Source organism: Oryctolagus cuniculus, chromosome 1 (genome assembly GCF_964237555.1).
Source record: "Oryctolagus cuniculus chromosome 1, mOryCun1.1, whole genome shotgun sequence".
Lineage (NCBI taxonomy): Eukaryota > Metazoa > Chordata > Mammalia > Lagomorpha > Leporidae > Oryctolagus > Oryctolagus cuniculus.
The window spans coordinates 192,913,794-192,930,837 of NC_091432.1; the positions used below are offsets into that span (position 1 = coordinate 192,913,794).

General features: G+C 35.7%; 1 long non-coding RNA gene across 1 annotated transcript in view; it reads left to right on the plus strand.

Moving 5' to 3' along the window:
- Positions 1–17,044, plus strand: part of LOC127493551 (uncharacterized) — a 35,986-nt gene that overhangs the window by 16,574 nt on the left and 2,368 nt on the right. The window contains exon 3 of the long non-coding RNA XR_011384271.1: positions 13,564–13,661. This is a non-coding gene — a long non-coding RNA (uncharacterized lncRNA). The remainder of the gene's footprint in view (positions 1–13,563; positions 13,662–17,044) is intronic.

The following is a 17,044-nucleotide window of genomic DNA, read 5'->3' on the forward strand; positions in this document are numbered from 1 at the left end:
GCTATTGTAGCTACTTGGGTAGTGAACCAGCTAACTGTATATTCATTCTCTCTCTAGCTCTGCTTTTCAAATAAATAAATACATCTTTTTATTAAACAATTGAATAGGGGTAAATATGTTCAAATATTTTTCTAGTAATGAATTTATATTTATGACATAATTGTAATTCTTGCAATTCCATAATATCAAGGAAATATACCAGCTACAAAATGCAAAAAGAATTCAATAGAAATTTCTCCAAAGAATGAATGGAAATGGTCAAAAAAACATTTAAAGAATGATGTTGAGGAAAAGATGCTTAGCACCATTGCCATCAAAGATGGGGATCCTCGCTTCAGCCTTACCTAATGAGAGTGGACAGAAGATCTCTTTCTCTTTCCCCCCTCTCTGTCTGTATATGTGTGCATGTGCCTTTCAAATTAAAAAAAAAAAACAATTTAAAATTATTATATTATTTATATCTATATAAAAGGAAAATAATTGGTTTATTGAGTATAATTCACATACCAAAAAATTGCTTCCATTTAAAGTATAAAGTTCAAAGGTGTTTTGCATATTTATATACTTATACAACAACCATTACTGCAATCCACTTTTAGAACATCTTCATCTGCTCACCCTACTCCTATTAGCAATCAGTCTCCACCTCTACGCTCCGGAAGTGTAAGCAAACACTAGTCAATTTACTCTTTCACTTTATTACCCATTCTAGACATTTCATATAAGTGCAGTAATATAGCAGGTGGTATTTTGTAACAAACTGCTTCAAGTTGGCATAATATTTTCAAAGTTCATCCATGTTGATGCATGAATCATTATCCCATTCCATTTTTGTGTATGAGTAAGTAACATTACATTGCTAGGAATATGCTACATTGTTTTTATTCATTCATTTGTTAAAACCGATAATTGTGGATATTAACATTTGTGTACAAACTTACATTTACACATGTTTTAATTTCTCTTGGGTATATGCCTAAAAGGGGAATCAGTAGGTCATATAGTAGCATATTTAATATTTTGAGAAATTGCCAAAATATTTGTTCAAAGTTGCTGCAACATTTTACATTCTCACCAACAGTGTAGGAAGATTCCAATTCTTTACCAATTCATCAGTTTGTCCTTCTTTTTGATAGCCATCTTCATGTGTGTAAAGTGGCAAGTTACTGTGGCTTTGACTTCCATTTCTTTGATGGCAAAAGGAAGACCTTTCTCTCTCTCTCTCTGTCCACTCTGCCTGTAAAAAATTTAAAAAAAAATTTAAAAAAAAGAATGTTCTTTCCTTAAGTTCTTCTTTCAATTAAAATATGACTCCTCAAGAATGCAATTTCTTACCCTACCCCACTATTTAAATGTGTTATCTTTTGTTATTCTTGTATTGTATTTTGTTATTTTCCTCAAATAGAAGATTATGCATGTGTTTATGCACATGTGGGTTATTTTAGATGTTTTCTTTCTCATATAAGATGATAAACGTCATAGGGTAGGATTCACATCTTTTATTCTCCACTCTCTTATCTTTGAAAGGTCTGGCACAAGTTAAATTCTCAGTAAATACTTCCAGAGTGAATGGATGGCAGAATGTGACCAGAATGGCATTCCCCAGAATGAAAGGGGATCTATGGCTGGTTTAATGTTTTCTGTCAGGGAAGCATTACTGATCAAAAAGGTGTGACCAGAGAAGCAGAATGGGATCATTAAAGCCTTTAAAAGTATCTCTTTGATATTGGGAAATTATGTGTGAGCTAGTCTAGCAGAAATAATTATTGGAAGTTATCTTATGGTGAAAGAGACAGGGAATGATGTATGCAAGAAGAATAATGCATAGTTCTGGAAAAGAACATAAGATTATGCTTGCTTAAAGAAGATCTAATGGGAAACAAAAAAAGAAGAACAATGATCCTTATACGATAGCATCCAGTAACCAATTGAAAATGAAAATCGTAATTGCAGTGCTTCTCTGGAAAAACAATTCAGACACTTTCTGATTCCGTTGGAATAAAAGCAAGCTTCTCAGTATGAGATCTTAAAATATTAGTCCTTCCTGCCCTCCTTTTCACTAAATTTAGGTCTATCGTTTCCCAATTTACTTTAATCCCAAAGCCTGATTTCTCTGTACACATCGGCTAATCTCTTTGCTGGTTCAATGATTTTGTACCAACTCATACTTCCCCTAGCCCTTCACCTGGTTGCTCTCAGCTCAAATATCACTTTCTCAGAAGAGCTTCTCATGACAATCCTTTCTCAATAAGTCCCACACTTCCTTCTGCCCTCATTTCTTTCCATCATATAACTTTTATAGTTTTTTTTAAATCTTTTGCATAGTAGTTGACATAATCAGGAATTATTTTGTTAGATTTTATTCTTGTTTGTTATGTATTACTTATTATAGAAGGAAAGCTTCATTCTGAAAAGGACTAGTTTACATTAATAAATGTATTAAATGTTGTAAATTCTCTTAAGACTCCATTTCCTAAGGAATGAAATAGGAGTTATTAGACATATCTCAAAGATTTGTTACAAAGATTAAAGGAGATACTATTTGAGAAGCAATTAGAGAAGTGAAATAAAGAAAAGTTTAATGAAAGGCAGCTATTATGTCTCCTGTTATCATCATCATTGTTGCCACCACTTTGACCATCATCGTTGTCATCATCAATACTATCACCGTCCACCATCATCATCATCATCATCATCATCATCATTTCAGGTCATATTCTGTGTACTATGGTGACAGATAGAAAGGAAAAAAAAACTTGCAGTTGAGAGAAATAGGCTGGCAAGAAGATGTTATCAGCTCCTTTAACAAATATTTCAAAAAGAATATCCCAAGGTTTCTGTAGATCAGGAATTAGCTTAATGGTACAACTTTCTCTGCTCCATTGTGTCTGAAAACTTATCTTGGAAGATGTGAAGCTTAGAGGTGATTCAACATCTGGTATTGGAATCATCTGGAGGCAGAGTCCCTTGTACACCTGGCCTAGAACCTGCTTGTTAGCTGGGACTTCATCTTAATTATTGGTAAGAACACCTTCATGTTCTCCATGTGGTTTTTCTGTTTGGGCTACTTTGGGCTTCCTCATCAGATCAGATCTTGGTTTTTAGAACAGATGTTCAATACAAAGTTCGAAAATATCTAGATTGTAGACAATTAGGAAAGTCCATTTTTTTTCTGAGTGTTTTTTTTTACAAGACAGAAGTAAGAAGAGCCTTTGAGGATGAAGATACAGTGAGGAGGGTGACCAACCAATGGCTGACCTTTGACAAGATTGAAAATATTTTAAAGTCAGTGTTTAACAGAACAAAGGAAACAAATGAGCAGAAACCTGCTCTGTCAAGACTGGCCAATCTCATCTTCTCTTCTGTGCTTAAGCTCTCTGTGATGATAGTTTCTGGGTTGTTATTTCTCCTTTTCTTTATGTAAGTATTTTCTCTTAACAGGATTGTTTTTAGTATCCCCCTATATATTTTACTTCTGTGATGAAACTTGTCATAAAGAATGTTTATCAGGATAATAAATTTATCACTTTCGAGTGAGGGCAGGAGGAGTATGTTTAAAAATAACCAAAAAGGCCAATGTTATGATGCAACAGATTAAGCCTCACCTAAAATTCCACAGGCATCCCATATTGGAAGACTGGCTCAAGTTCCAACTGCACTGTTTATGATCTGGCTTCTGCTAATGCACCTCCATTTGGGGAGTGAATCAGCAGAAGGAAGGTAGATGAAAGATCTCTTCCTCTCTCTCTCTCTCTCCACCCCCCTGTCATTCTTCTTTTCAAATAAGTAAAAATAAATCCTTTTAAAAATTACCAAATAACCTACTTGCTGTGCTTTAATGCACTTCATAGGCATTGTTCTGCATGCTGAGCTATGTAGTCTTATCACAGTGCTGATCTTTAGTTGACTGGCTCCCATCTATAAAGCCAGAGCTGAATATTGTTGAGATGTAGCGAAAAATGTTGTGATTTTAGGACAGAAGGCACAACCTAGATTGGTTACTTTACTAACACAGGCTGCAGATACCAGAAGTCTGCTGGAAATATAGAACATATGGAATAACTGAGTTAAATGAATTAAGAATTGGATTGAATATTTTCTTACTATATAATCAGCAGTGTTCAAAGTGTTAACATGGAAGAGATGACTAGTGTAAGAAAATTAAAGTATGTGGTGTGCACGTAAGAGAAGTAGGGTTTAAAGCAAATTGAATTGGAAAAAATAACCATATGGGTATTGAGATAATGTGTAATCATAAAATTTAAACCAATTAAATAATTGAAAATCAGATAATGTTAAAATAAAAAATGCCACAAAACACACACACTATATTACACACAATAAAGTATGCTACCATTAAAGAGCTATTAAATGATGTGGAAAAATAACCATATTCATGAAAGATGCATATAATAACATACAATACGATTCAGATTCCATGAAAATATGTGTAGAAATAAAGTTTGGAAATAAATATATTACAATGCATTAAAATATTGAGTGGATCTCACTAATTGGCACAATGACAGGTTAGTTGTTTTGATTGTCTTTCTTCTTTTCCATATATTTCAAAGTTGAGAAGTACATGTTTTTATTTAAAACAAAAAGATTTTTTATTTATTTGAAGGGCACAGTTACAGAGAAAGGGAGGGAGGGAGAGAGAGAGAGAGAAAGAGGGAGAGGGAGAGGGAGGTCTTCTGTCCTCTGGTTTACTCATAGCCCCAATAGCCGGGGCTAGGCCAGATCAAAGCTAGGAGCTGCAAGCTTCTTCTGGGTCTCCCACATGCGTGCAGGGTCCCAAGCACTTGGCCATCTTCCACTGCTTTTCCAGGCTGATTAACATGGAGCAGGATGGGAAGTGGAGCAGCTAAGTCTCACACTGGTGTCCATATGTGAGGTGTCCATATGTGTGATGCGGCATCACAAATGGTGGCTTAATCTGCTATGCTACAATACTGGCACCCTCCCCCCATGTTTTTCTTTAGAAAAACATACTATTTACAAATAGGGTAATGGCTATGTTTGGTGTTAGGATTGTGAAAGAGCTATGTTCTGAGGGTTTGTTAAGAACTAAACTAGGACTAATGAGAGGATGCCTGTTATAGACACAGTTGGTTTAAGTATAGCAGTTATGCTTAAAAAGTGGAGCTGGAGTGTCTAAAGCCTTAAAAAATAAGAAACGCCATAATGATGAATTTTTATTGAGTAGTTTGCTACAACCCTCAGTTGGGAATTAAACTAACAGAATCTTCCAGCTTTGAGATACCTTGGTTTTAAGTAGCAGGTATGTCTAGCACTTTGCAGTGCTAATAATCCAGCTGGAAACTTCAAATAACCTTTCTAGTGTAGGTAGAGTTTTTATATAATTTTTCATTAAAATAAATTATTTTTCACTTAAAGTAAAATAATTTTTTAATGAACCTTTTAATGTCTCAAGAGAAAATGGATAAATTCTAGTAACACCATCCTTGTTGATGCATTTTCAAGGTAGGTGAGATTAGGGAACTCTAAGACTGTCAAAGAAGAATATGTAATATTTAGTTGCATAGATAATTTCTTAGTGCAGCTGAAATAATCTGAAAATATACTTTGGTCCTGACACATATTTTAAATGAGGCAATAAAAATTGGAGGAGGAAAATGGAATAAATATCAATTTCTTCATTGTTTATTAACATACTTAAAGGTGAATTTCTACCAGAGTAAATTATAATGCTAAATTGAATTACAAGGTATTCCTGTCACTTGTTATGTGTGACATTGTGTTCACTGGAACAATTATTTTTATTTATTTTAATTCTTAAAATTGACTGTTTTCTAAAGCCTAATGATGTTGGCATTCATTCTAGGTGTCAAATGATTAATTGTAAGGAAATCAAGGCTCTGTTCAAATTTACAAAAATGTCATGTTTGTAAGCATTCTACAAAAAGCTAAAAGTGTTAGAATTAATAAACAAACGTAGCTAGTGCACAGGATTTCTGGTAAATATGCAGAAAACATTCTATATCCTATTAGTCTATATTACTTGATTTAGTACTTCTTTTAGTAGTGAATAACAAAGTGAATTATTTTTTGTCCATTCAAAAATTGTATTTCTTTCACTTTCATTATTTTGTTTTCTTTTATCAACTTTTACAATAAGGTGACTCATACAATAAAAAATATTTTTAATTGCCCTACCTTTCTGTGAGTTTTGACAGTCACTCACAGGTGTTTGACCACCACTATAATCAAAATACTGAACAATCCCATTGCCTCCCATAATTACCCATAAGAATCCAGGAAATCACTGATCTATTTTCTAATCCATAGTTTTGCCTTTACAGAATATCATATAAATGGAAACACAGCATGTACCTTTTAAAGTCTGGTTTCTTCACTTATAAATCATTTTAGATGCATTCATTTTTTGGCTTTATTAATACTTTATTCTTTTTATTGCTGAGAAATAGGCCACTGTGTGCCTGTAACATAGTTTATCCATTAAATCAGGTGAGGAACATTTTGTTCTAGTGTTTGGGTCTTCTTTTTTACCCTAAGTGAGAGAGAGTGTGCTTGTGTCCCCCTTCTCCAGGATCTTAAGCCTTTTGTTCCCTGGAGAGAGAAGAGAATTTATGAAATTTTTCTAATACCAGTCGCTGTTCCCCTTCCCCAGGAATCTTTCTCAAGATTGTCACCCTGTCCCTGACCATTCTTTTGAGCACTGGATTAAATTGATGAAGGATCTACCAGTAGCTGAAAATGTCCCTTGTGTCTGTGGTTCACTCTTCTAATGTCCACCACAACCTGGGCCAGTGCCAAGGTCAGGAGCTGAGAAAACAATTCAGGACTCCCAACTAATTGAATTATCACTGCTACTACTAGACGTGGCGCTGGCTGCATGCTGGAGTCAGGAGCCAGAGCTTGAAATTAAACTCAGGTACTCCAGTGTGGGATGCGTACCTCTTAACCACTGTGCCAAATGCCTGCCCCAAACCTGAATTCTTATTGGCATTTTATGTGGTCTCTGTTATCTGCCCCAGGGAAGTAACCGCTGGTGTCTTGTCTCTCTTTGCGTGGACTTGCCTTCCTTAGATTTCAGGCTAGTTGGCTGTCCTGGAACCAGTAAATCTTTCATGAGTTCAAGAAATGTGACTGTTTAGATTATACAGAACTGTGGTTATATGTGTGAGTGCAAAGCTCTTTTCAGTTCTCTACATCTAAAATAGAAGCCAGAAGACAACTCACCTTCATTTTTAAGGGCTACTTTGACCAAGTGTATATTATCTTTCTATATAAATACATACTTTGTTTTCAGTTTCCAATCATTTTCATAAGAAGTGATAGATCTTATCATTGTTTACCTCCATGTGATGTTCCTTATTTCTCTGTCTGCCTCTACTTAAATTTACCGGATTGTCTTGCAACTATAAACAGTTGAGATCTAAAAATTTATAATCTTGTATAAAATATGACTTATTCTCATTGTTTGGTGGGAGTGATATGTTTCTGAAGATGTCTACACCTTGAGCAGTAGAAATCAACTGTTTCTAAAAAGCATTCAATGATTTGAAAATGTATGTTTTTAAATACCAGCATTTTTATTATTTTCAAAACATGAATTATGTAGATATTTATTTAACAAAATACATATAAGAGCTTTACACTGAACATAGTAATACATAACTGAAGGAAACTAAAAAATATGCAATTAAATGGAAAGATGTGCCACATTTGCTGTTAGAAATCTCAATATTAAAAAAATTTCTGCTCCCCAAAGGGAGCAACCACAATCTAAATCCCAGCAGAGTTTGTTTTGAGAAGGAACTGAAAAACATATGATCCTAAAGTTTATGCAGAAATATAAAATCCAAAAATAACAAAAGCAGTCTAAAGGAAGGAAGTTGAAAGCTTTGCACTGCTTAAATCAAGACTTATGAAGAAACCCATTGTGTAAGAATATTCTACAAATACACAAGACTTTATTTATCTAATCTCAAATTAAAGTCACTTTGTCTAAAATCTTCTGTCTCTCGAAATTGTAATAGGTTAATCTAAACCTTTTTATTGCTCACTTTTGTCTACTTTATAGTACTCATCATAGAAATATTGCCAGTATTCCCTATGAAATAATCTATTTATAATGGGAAGTTTGTCTTTATTGTTTATGAGTCTGTTAAGACTTAATACAAAGATTGGAACATAATAAATGTGTATAATAAATACCAAATGTGTTATTTGTGGGGTGGTAAACAATTTGAGATGAAGTTATAACTAGTGGTCATTAATGGGCATGTTTTAGCTGTGAAGACCAAGGATATGTACGTGAGACCACAATTTGTTGTTTTGATGCTGCTGCTTTTCTTCCTTGCTTTTCTGTAACTGGTCTCATCTGGTCTTTAGTTGTTGCCTCTAGATTGCTATATCAGTTGGTGTTCTTAATTTCAGGCAATCAGAAACAAAATCAGTGTTTCTTTGTTAGTGATAATATGCAGCAAATTGTCCCTCTTAGGAGTAAATTCTTTAGAATGAACTGTTGGATTCCCCAGCTTTTCACAAGATGGCAGTTCCGCTGGCTTTTTTTTTTTTTTTTTAACTTTGTACTTTGAAATGATTCAAGAATTATGAAATATTCCAAATGTGGTACAATAAATTCTCTTAAAGTTTTTCTTAAAATATTTTATTTGTTTATTTGAGAGGTAGAGTTACAGAGAGAGAGAGAGAGAGACAGGGAGAAAGGTCTTCCATCCTCTGGCTCACTCCTCAAATGGCCACAAAGGCTGAATCTGGACAGATCTGAAGCTAGGAGCCAGGAACTTCTTCCAGCTCTCCCACGCAGGTGCAGGTGCCCAAGCACTTGGGCTGTCCTCTACCGCTTTCCTGGGGCCTTAAGCAAAGAGCTGAATCAGAGAGGGGGCATATGGACAGAAGGATGCCAGCGCTGCAGGCAGAGGCTTAGCCTACTACACCACAGCAACAGCTCCTCCCTTAAAGTCTTATATGAATTTCTCAAAATATTAACACTTTGCAGTTAAAATTTTTCATTCTCCCTGTCCCGGCATGTTTGTATAATTATACATACATATTATATACATATGTACTTACATCTACACAATATATTGTGTACATTATTAGACCACATGGGTACATTCTGTGTGTGTGTGTGCGTGTGCATTCTCTTTTGGAAGCTTGAAGGAAATATTCAGATGTGATACCTTATTTTTTGCATCTAAATGCTTCAGAATTCCTAAAAACACATATTTTCTTTTTTTAACTTTTATTTAATGAATATAGATTTCCAAAGTACAGCTTATGGACTACATTGGCTTCCCCCACATCCCCCCGATGACTTCCCTCCCACACGCAACCCTCCCCTTTCCCGCTCTCTCACCCCTTCCATTCATATCAACATTCATTTTCAATTTTCTTTATATACAGAAGAGCAGTTTAGTATACATTAAGTAAAGATTTCAACAGTTTGCACCCACATAGAAACACAAAGTGAAATATACTGTTTGAGCACTCGTTATAGCATTAAATCTCTAAGTACAGCACATTAAGGACAGAGATCCTACATGAGGAGTAAGTGCACAGTGACTCCTGTTGTTGACTTTACAAATTGACACTCCTGTTTATGGCATCAGTAATCTCCCTATGCTCCAGTTATGAGTTTCCAAGGCTATGGAAGCCTTTTGAGTTCCCCGACTCTTACCTTGTTTAGACAAGGTCACAGTCAAAGTGGAGGTTCTCTCCTCCCTTCAGAGAAAGGTACCTCCTTCTTTAGAGACCTGTTCTTTCCACTGGGATCTCACTCACAGAGATCTTTCATTTAGGTCTTTTTTTTTTTTTTGCCAGAGTGTCTTGGCTTTCCATGCCTGAAATACTCTCATGGGCTTTTCAGCCGGATCCGAATGCCTTTAGGGCTGATTCTGAGGCCAGAGAAAAAACACATATTTTCTTACAAAGTAAAATTATCAGGGCTAGGGAACTATGTCAACATAGTATCATTATTAAAACAATATACTTTATGTAAATTTCTCCAGTTGTCCTATCAATGTCTTCTTTTTAAAGCAAGAAACCATTGTTTTTTCTTTGTCAGGACTTAATCTAGGGTCACATAATACATTTAGTTACTCAATTGGTCTTTTATATTCTTAAGAATTTGAAAAAGCTGTGACTTTTCACTTATTAGATTGCTCCTAATTTATGTTTGCTTGATTTTCATCATGATTAAAATCTTGTTGTGCATTTTTGTGGAAATCATGGCAGGAGGCTCTCCATGTTGACTTTTTCCACTAATTGTATTGTTAATTTGATCATTCCATGTGGTTTTGTTTGACAGATTTCTCTATTCTGTGTCCCACAGTAATTAATAAGTGTCTTATGAAGATATCTTATAAATAATTGTTTCTCTACATATTTTTGCCTACATTTTGATGAGTCTTGTCTAAAACAATTAATAAGAAAATGCACATCAGGTGATGACTTCCTATTTCCATCATTTCTTCCACATTTGTTACTTTTCAATCTACTGTAAGAGAAGTGCTTTTTCTGCACTATTTAGATCTATTTGGATTTTTGTATACTTCTTTTGTTCTATGACCTATAAAATACTCTATTTTTGTCATTGTTTTTGAAAGTTCCTCTCCCAGTCATCAGTACACATATGTCTTACTAAGGCATATGCCTTACTAAGGCATCCGGAGTATATAGGTCCTGTTAGCAGGGGATCATCAATCTAGATGACTTAGGGTGGAGCTCCTTGGATGGCAAGACAATTGAGGTTCCTGCATTCTATGAAATGCTACAAAGATAGAGAGCTGAGGCAAGATGGAGATTTCTGCTAAGTTTAAAAAAATAAAAGGGTTACATTAAACCATTACTTGCAATAGGGAGAAAAATCATCCTCCAGATCAATAGATATTTGGCATATTTCTCTATCAACAAGATGATGAATAAAATGGGGAGTGATAGGTAACATTACTTTATTATGTATGTTTCAAGTTTTTGATGGTAGCATTAATTTCTTTAATGCTCTTTCAGCAATGTTTTTCTTTTGATGTATTAGGAAAGAGAGAAAAGAAATAAGGATTTTTGCATGGCAGTTTTTGTTAACAGTAGCCACTATTCCAACAATTAGAGAACCAGTATGGAGATGCTTCTGGGTACTAATAGTTTCTGAGTATACATTCAAAAACTTGATCAACATTGGATATATTGGGTATTCAACTGGAGGTATGGTGAGCATATTCATATTAGGGCTATGTTGATCAATTGCATAAAGAAAAGAGGCACAGAACAAAGAGGAAACAGGATATGAACCCACAGCCAAAATGATTTATTTGCATAGGTGGCCAGCTGCTAACAAACTTAGAGACCGAACATGTGGCAGAGGGCGCAGTCCTCCAGGGGCCTGAGCCTTATATAGCTTAGTGTGGGCTAAGGGTCTGGAAGTGAGTGGTGGACTGGTGGGCAGGAGTTGAGGGTGAGTCTCTCCATACAGGTTTTTCAAGTTTCATACAGGCTTTCAAACCTGAAAAAGGATGCAGGTGGTGGGGTAGGAAACAATACAGTGAGATTGAAATTATCTCTTGAAAGGATGCAAGGAGAAGGGGTAAATTCTGAATTTCAAAAGATGCAAGGGTATGGGATAAATTCTGATTGTACTTTCCAGCAAGGAGCTAGAATGGCTGAGGCTTATGTCCTTGTTCCATCAATCTTGACTCTGAGTATAGATAAAGAGATCAGGTACCCTGGTTTCTTTTTTTCTGACTACTTCTTGCTGATTCACAGTGTTGACAGGGGGTAGGGGTATCTATATTCTGGATGGGATTGATTGAAAAACAAGAACATGATGGCTAGCGATAACCTCACCTCTATAAACTCACATGTATAGTGATAAAGAATATGGGATGTAAGCCCCCAGATTATATTGTTAATATCAGCCAGATTCCAAAAATCTAAATACATAAGAAAATTAATAATGGCAACAGGTAATTTTGGTAAAGATTTGCACTATATGTATATTTTGGTAAATGATTGTACTATATGTTTTTTCTTAAGTATACCGAAATTCTACTTCATTAAAGAAACTAACGAGGGGCTTGTGCTGTGGTATAGTGCGTAAAGGCACCGGTTCGAGTCCTTGCTGTTCCATTTTCGTTCTAGCTCTCTGCTATGGCCTGGGAAAGCAGTGGAAGAGGGCCAAAGTCCTTGGGCCCCTGCCTCCATGTGGTAGACCCAGAAGAAGCTCCAGGCTCCTGGCTTCCAATCAGCGTAGCTCTGTCCAGTGTGGCCATTTGGGGAGTGAACCAGTGGGTGGAAGACCTCTCTCTCTGCCTCTGCCTCCTCTTAACTCTGCCTTTCAAATAAATACATATTTTAAAAAAATGAAAAAGAAAGAAAGAAACTAAAGAATCAAAAATTGGTTCAGGTCTTGGAAAGACATTTTAGAAGTCTGTTACTGGGCCGTTGGATGTATAAGCAAATGGTGTTATCTTGAAATGTGGGTAACTTTGAGTGTACTAAGACACATTAAAGAAAAACAGAAAACATCAGATGGATGATAAATAGTCTGTGTTAGGTGGTGGGGGAGACTCAGCAAGGTTGAAGGTTTTGATGAACCATGGTTTTGAAATTCCCCATGTATCTGTATTCCACTTTGCATCTCTCACATTTTTGTACTGACTTTCACATGAGAGACCAGGAGAGTCAGGGAAGTAAATTGTCACAGCCATTTGGAAACCTGTAGGGCCGAATCTTGAGCTGAATGGATAGCTACCTTATCCTCAGTGCTGCTAGAAATACCAGACTTTAAAGTGATATCACAGTCCTGTATTCAGCTATGGAGGAAACAAATATTAAACATTCGACCTTGCCATTTAAATTGTTCATTACTCACAGGAACAGCTGCCCCATGCTTTATTTCTTTGATTACTTTTGCCTATTGTGCAATTCTAGTGCAGCGACAGAAACGATTCCACTCCCCCAATTTTTTTTGTTCAATCAGCTCTTTGATCATGGTTGTTATAGAGGATAATTTAATTTTCTATTTCATAATTGAGTGTCACTGCCAACCAGCTGTCTATACACTGACAGTAACAGAATTTTCATTGCCCTTAGCAGTGAAAGAAGATAATTAAGATTGCATTTCTTGCATTTTACTTCAAAACTCTCTTCCACAATATATTCTTGATTCCAAAGGCTGAATCACACAGGGTTCTCATTTTCAAGCAAGATAGATTGTTGCACTTGCAAGCAATAGGAAAAAAAAAAAAAACAGAAAAGGGGCTTGGGAGGTATAAGGAACCTGTAGTAGATCAAAAGTATAAAAATAAATGCCCAGTTTACCACTAATAATGCTATCTTTTCTGAACATGCACTAATAATAGGAAAGCTATAGAAGATTGAAACAATATATCTAACAAGTTTAATTTGAGGAGCATATATAGAATCTTCTACCCCATAGTAAGGGAATACCCATTCATCACAAAGATATGAGCAACATTTTCATAGGTCCAGTTATCCAGTGTTAAAGGAGACAGGAATAATATTTGAAGTCATATCTAAGCCTTTGTTTCCTAGAGAGCACCAAATTGGAAATAACAGATGTCAAAATTTCCTTGAACTCCATGAGGATACATCATATTTGACTGTGATAGCTATGTAATTATCAACAGAGTGTAAGTAAATGTACTCCTATTTTATACACATCTAATCAGTGCATTTGTTGTAGTTACTATGTTTCCAAGGAAAAATGAGAGTATGAGCACTGGCTCAATGGTTAATCAGTTTCAATTACCAGTCTCTGGCAGAAACAAATCCTGACAGAAGCAAGTCATTTTAACTGTCTGTAGCTGGGATTCAGTTGGAGTAAAAATGTACTAATGTGTAATTTCTAGATATTTTTATAAATCATTAGTCTAAGAGTCTTGCTCCTAGACCAAATAAATTGCAAAACTAAAATTATCAGAATATTATAGAAGAGGTATCCTAAAGTTTTCCCTTTTAAAAGTTTTTTAAAAATCATGTAGAGAAAAAAATTTTATGTATTCCATATATGCAGTTTTAAGAATATAATGACACTTACCCTACCCTCCCTCCCTCCCTTGTTCCACCCTCTGTCATCCTTTCTTTACTATTTTTCTTTAATTTTTGCAATGACATAATTTCCATTCACTTTATAATCACAAACTTAATCCTCAACTAAATAAGAATTCAATAAGTAGTAAGGAGAAAAACCACATGCTCTTTAGGAATATAAACAAGGGCTATAAATAATAGTCAAAGCTCAAAGTATCAATTTTACTCATATACATTACATTTTTATACTGTGTATATTAGTTACTACAAATCAGAGAAAATATATGTTATTTGTATTTTTTGGACTGGCTTATTTCATTAAACATAAGAGATGCCCTAGGCTCAATAGGCTAATCCCCTGCCTGCGGAGTTGACACACCGGGTTCTAGTACCGCTCAGGGTGCCAAATTCTGTCCTGGTTGCCCCTCTTCCAGTCCAGCTCTCTGCTGTGGCCTGGGAGTGCGGTGGAGGATGGTCCAAGTGCTTGGGTCCTACACCTGCATGGGAGACCAGGAGAAGCATCTGGCTCCTCCCTTTGGATCAGCGTGGTGTGCCAGCTGCAGCACGCTGGCCGCAGCGGCCATTGGAAGGTAAACCAATGGAAAAGGAAGACCTTTCTCTCTGTCTCTCTCACTGTCCACTCTGCCTGTCAAAAGTAAAAAAAGATACCCTAGTTTTAAATAAGTCTTATATTTGCCATACATAACATTTTGATGGATATTGTGTCACAATGACACTTTATAGCAGCCATAGTAGTGATGTAAAGTTTATGAGAATAGTTCTTATTCTTCATTTTTAAAATTATTCTCTTTTAGGTTTAGGCATGACCAAAGTTCTATTTGCAGTCTTTTTATGTAGAAATTAATCATATTCTACTTAATTTTTTGACTTTAATATTTAATGAGTACCTGGCAGCTACATGGTAGGGTAATAAGCATTCTTCTCTTTAAATTTCTGTTTATTCACAGATTTCAGTGTCTTTTTATGATGCCAAAAATCTTAGTTTCACAATATGAAAAACATAATAGTCCCTTTATGAAGAATTAACACTCTCTAAAATATCCCAGAAACCAAAATTAAAAAGAAGCGTATTTCCATGTACAAGGCTTTTTCTAGGTACACTAAAAGTTTTCACAAATCTTCTACCAAATATAAAATTGTCAGAATGCCTAACAAAGGCTTCACCATATGGAGATCTCTCCACTAACTAGATGTCAGTAGACTACACCTAACAGAACAAGGTCTACCACCACAGTCTTAAAACTCCTGGTCCTTTACAAGGGTCACATCTACCCAGGTGAGGAGTGTACAACCACCTGCAGCTCTTCTTGCTAACAGATTCTAGTAGTGAAGTGGTAGTGGTGGGGTCTAGTATTTTTCTTTGCAGCATATATCTGATCACGACTATTACATAAGTCTCTCAGAGACACGGGCTTATAATTATCTCTTATCTCAAAAGAAAGACGATTTCTTGTGCTTCTCACAGAGAAAACTGGTTGTCATAGACAAACAGCCTTCATAAGATGGCCATTTTTCCTTCTTGCAAAATTCATCTTACTTTGCAAAGAATATATACCATGGTGAAATACTGAGCATATCACATGTCAGTTATCATGCAGTTTTAGGAGAAATTTGATTCAGATTAAGAAAGAACACTCAAATAAATTTTTAAAAAAATTTTAAAAAGGGGCCATTGCTGCAGTGTAGCGGGTAAAGCCACCGCCTGCAGTGCTGGCATCCCATATGGGCCCCAGTTCGAGTCCCAGCTGCTCCACTTCTGATCTAGCTCTCTGCTATGACCTAGGAAAGCAGTAGAAGATGGGCAAAGCCCCTGGGACCGTGCAGCCATGTGGGAGACCTAGAAGAAGCTCCTGGCTCCTGGCTTCAGATCGGCTCAGTTCTGGCCATTGCAGCCATTTAGGGAGTGAACCAGAGGATGGAAGACCTCTCTCTCTATCTCTCTATCTGTGTGTCTGTCTGTCTCTCTCTCTGCCTCTGCTTCTCTGTAACTCTGTGTTTCAAATAAATAAATAAATAAATCTTTAAAAAAGAGAGCACTCATTTGACATCAGATAACAAAAGCATCTTTTGAGTGTTTTTTAAAAAACGATTAATGCTTAGTGAACTATATATTTTATATATATATATATATAAATTAATTCCTCTACTCAGTTTTCTCTGAAGTAGCAAAGACATGCTTTATTTTCATGAAAACACAATGTATCAATTTTCCTTAGCTAAGTTGGTAATAAAAATATTTATAAGCTTGAGCACTGTTTGTCAGATATTTTTCTCAGCACTGTACAGAATTTGTCTCAGTCCTCTGCATAGCCTTGTGGATGAGTGGCTTTCACTCAGACCCATTATAATAGTTGAAGAACGTTAGGCTCAGGATATTCCTCTTAAATGTCAACAGTGGATGGATCTATGACTCTCGTCCAGTCTGCCTGACTCCAGATCCTTTATCTCATCCAATATGTTTGTCAGGGGCGATTTGTACTGAGTTTGTAGCAGGAAGAGAAAGAGACTTCAGTGCAGGAATTTACATTGATTACTTGATAAGGACCCTGTATGTCTCACTGATTCATTCTTCATAAGAGGAAAAACCATCAAATCTGCTGCCCATTAATTTCCTTTGTAGGATCTGTGGAAGGAGTGATTGTGTGTATGTGTGTGTGTGTGTGTGTGTAATAGTATTGAAGGATGTAAGAGTTTACAATAAAAACTTAAAATGAAAATTATACAAATACATAGATATGATTGAAACTCCTTATATCACATTGAGTCCCTTTGTTCTCACTTTATAAAATAAACTTAGGTCCATTGTTTAAAGATATGTCATTCTCTTAAGGAATTAACTGTCCTACTCTTACCAACCATCTTTGAAATGCCCTGGAATTATTAGACTCTAGAAATTTTTAGCAGATCAAAATTACTATGGGGATAATAATGAAAATTGCAATGAACCAGTGAAGATGTTTTA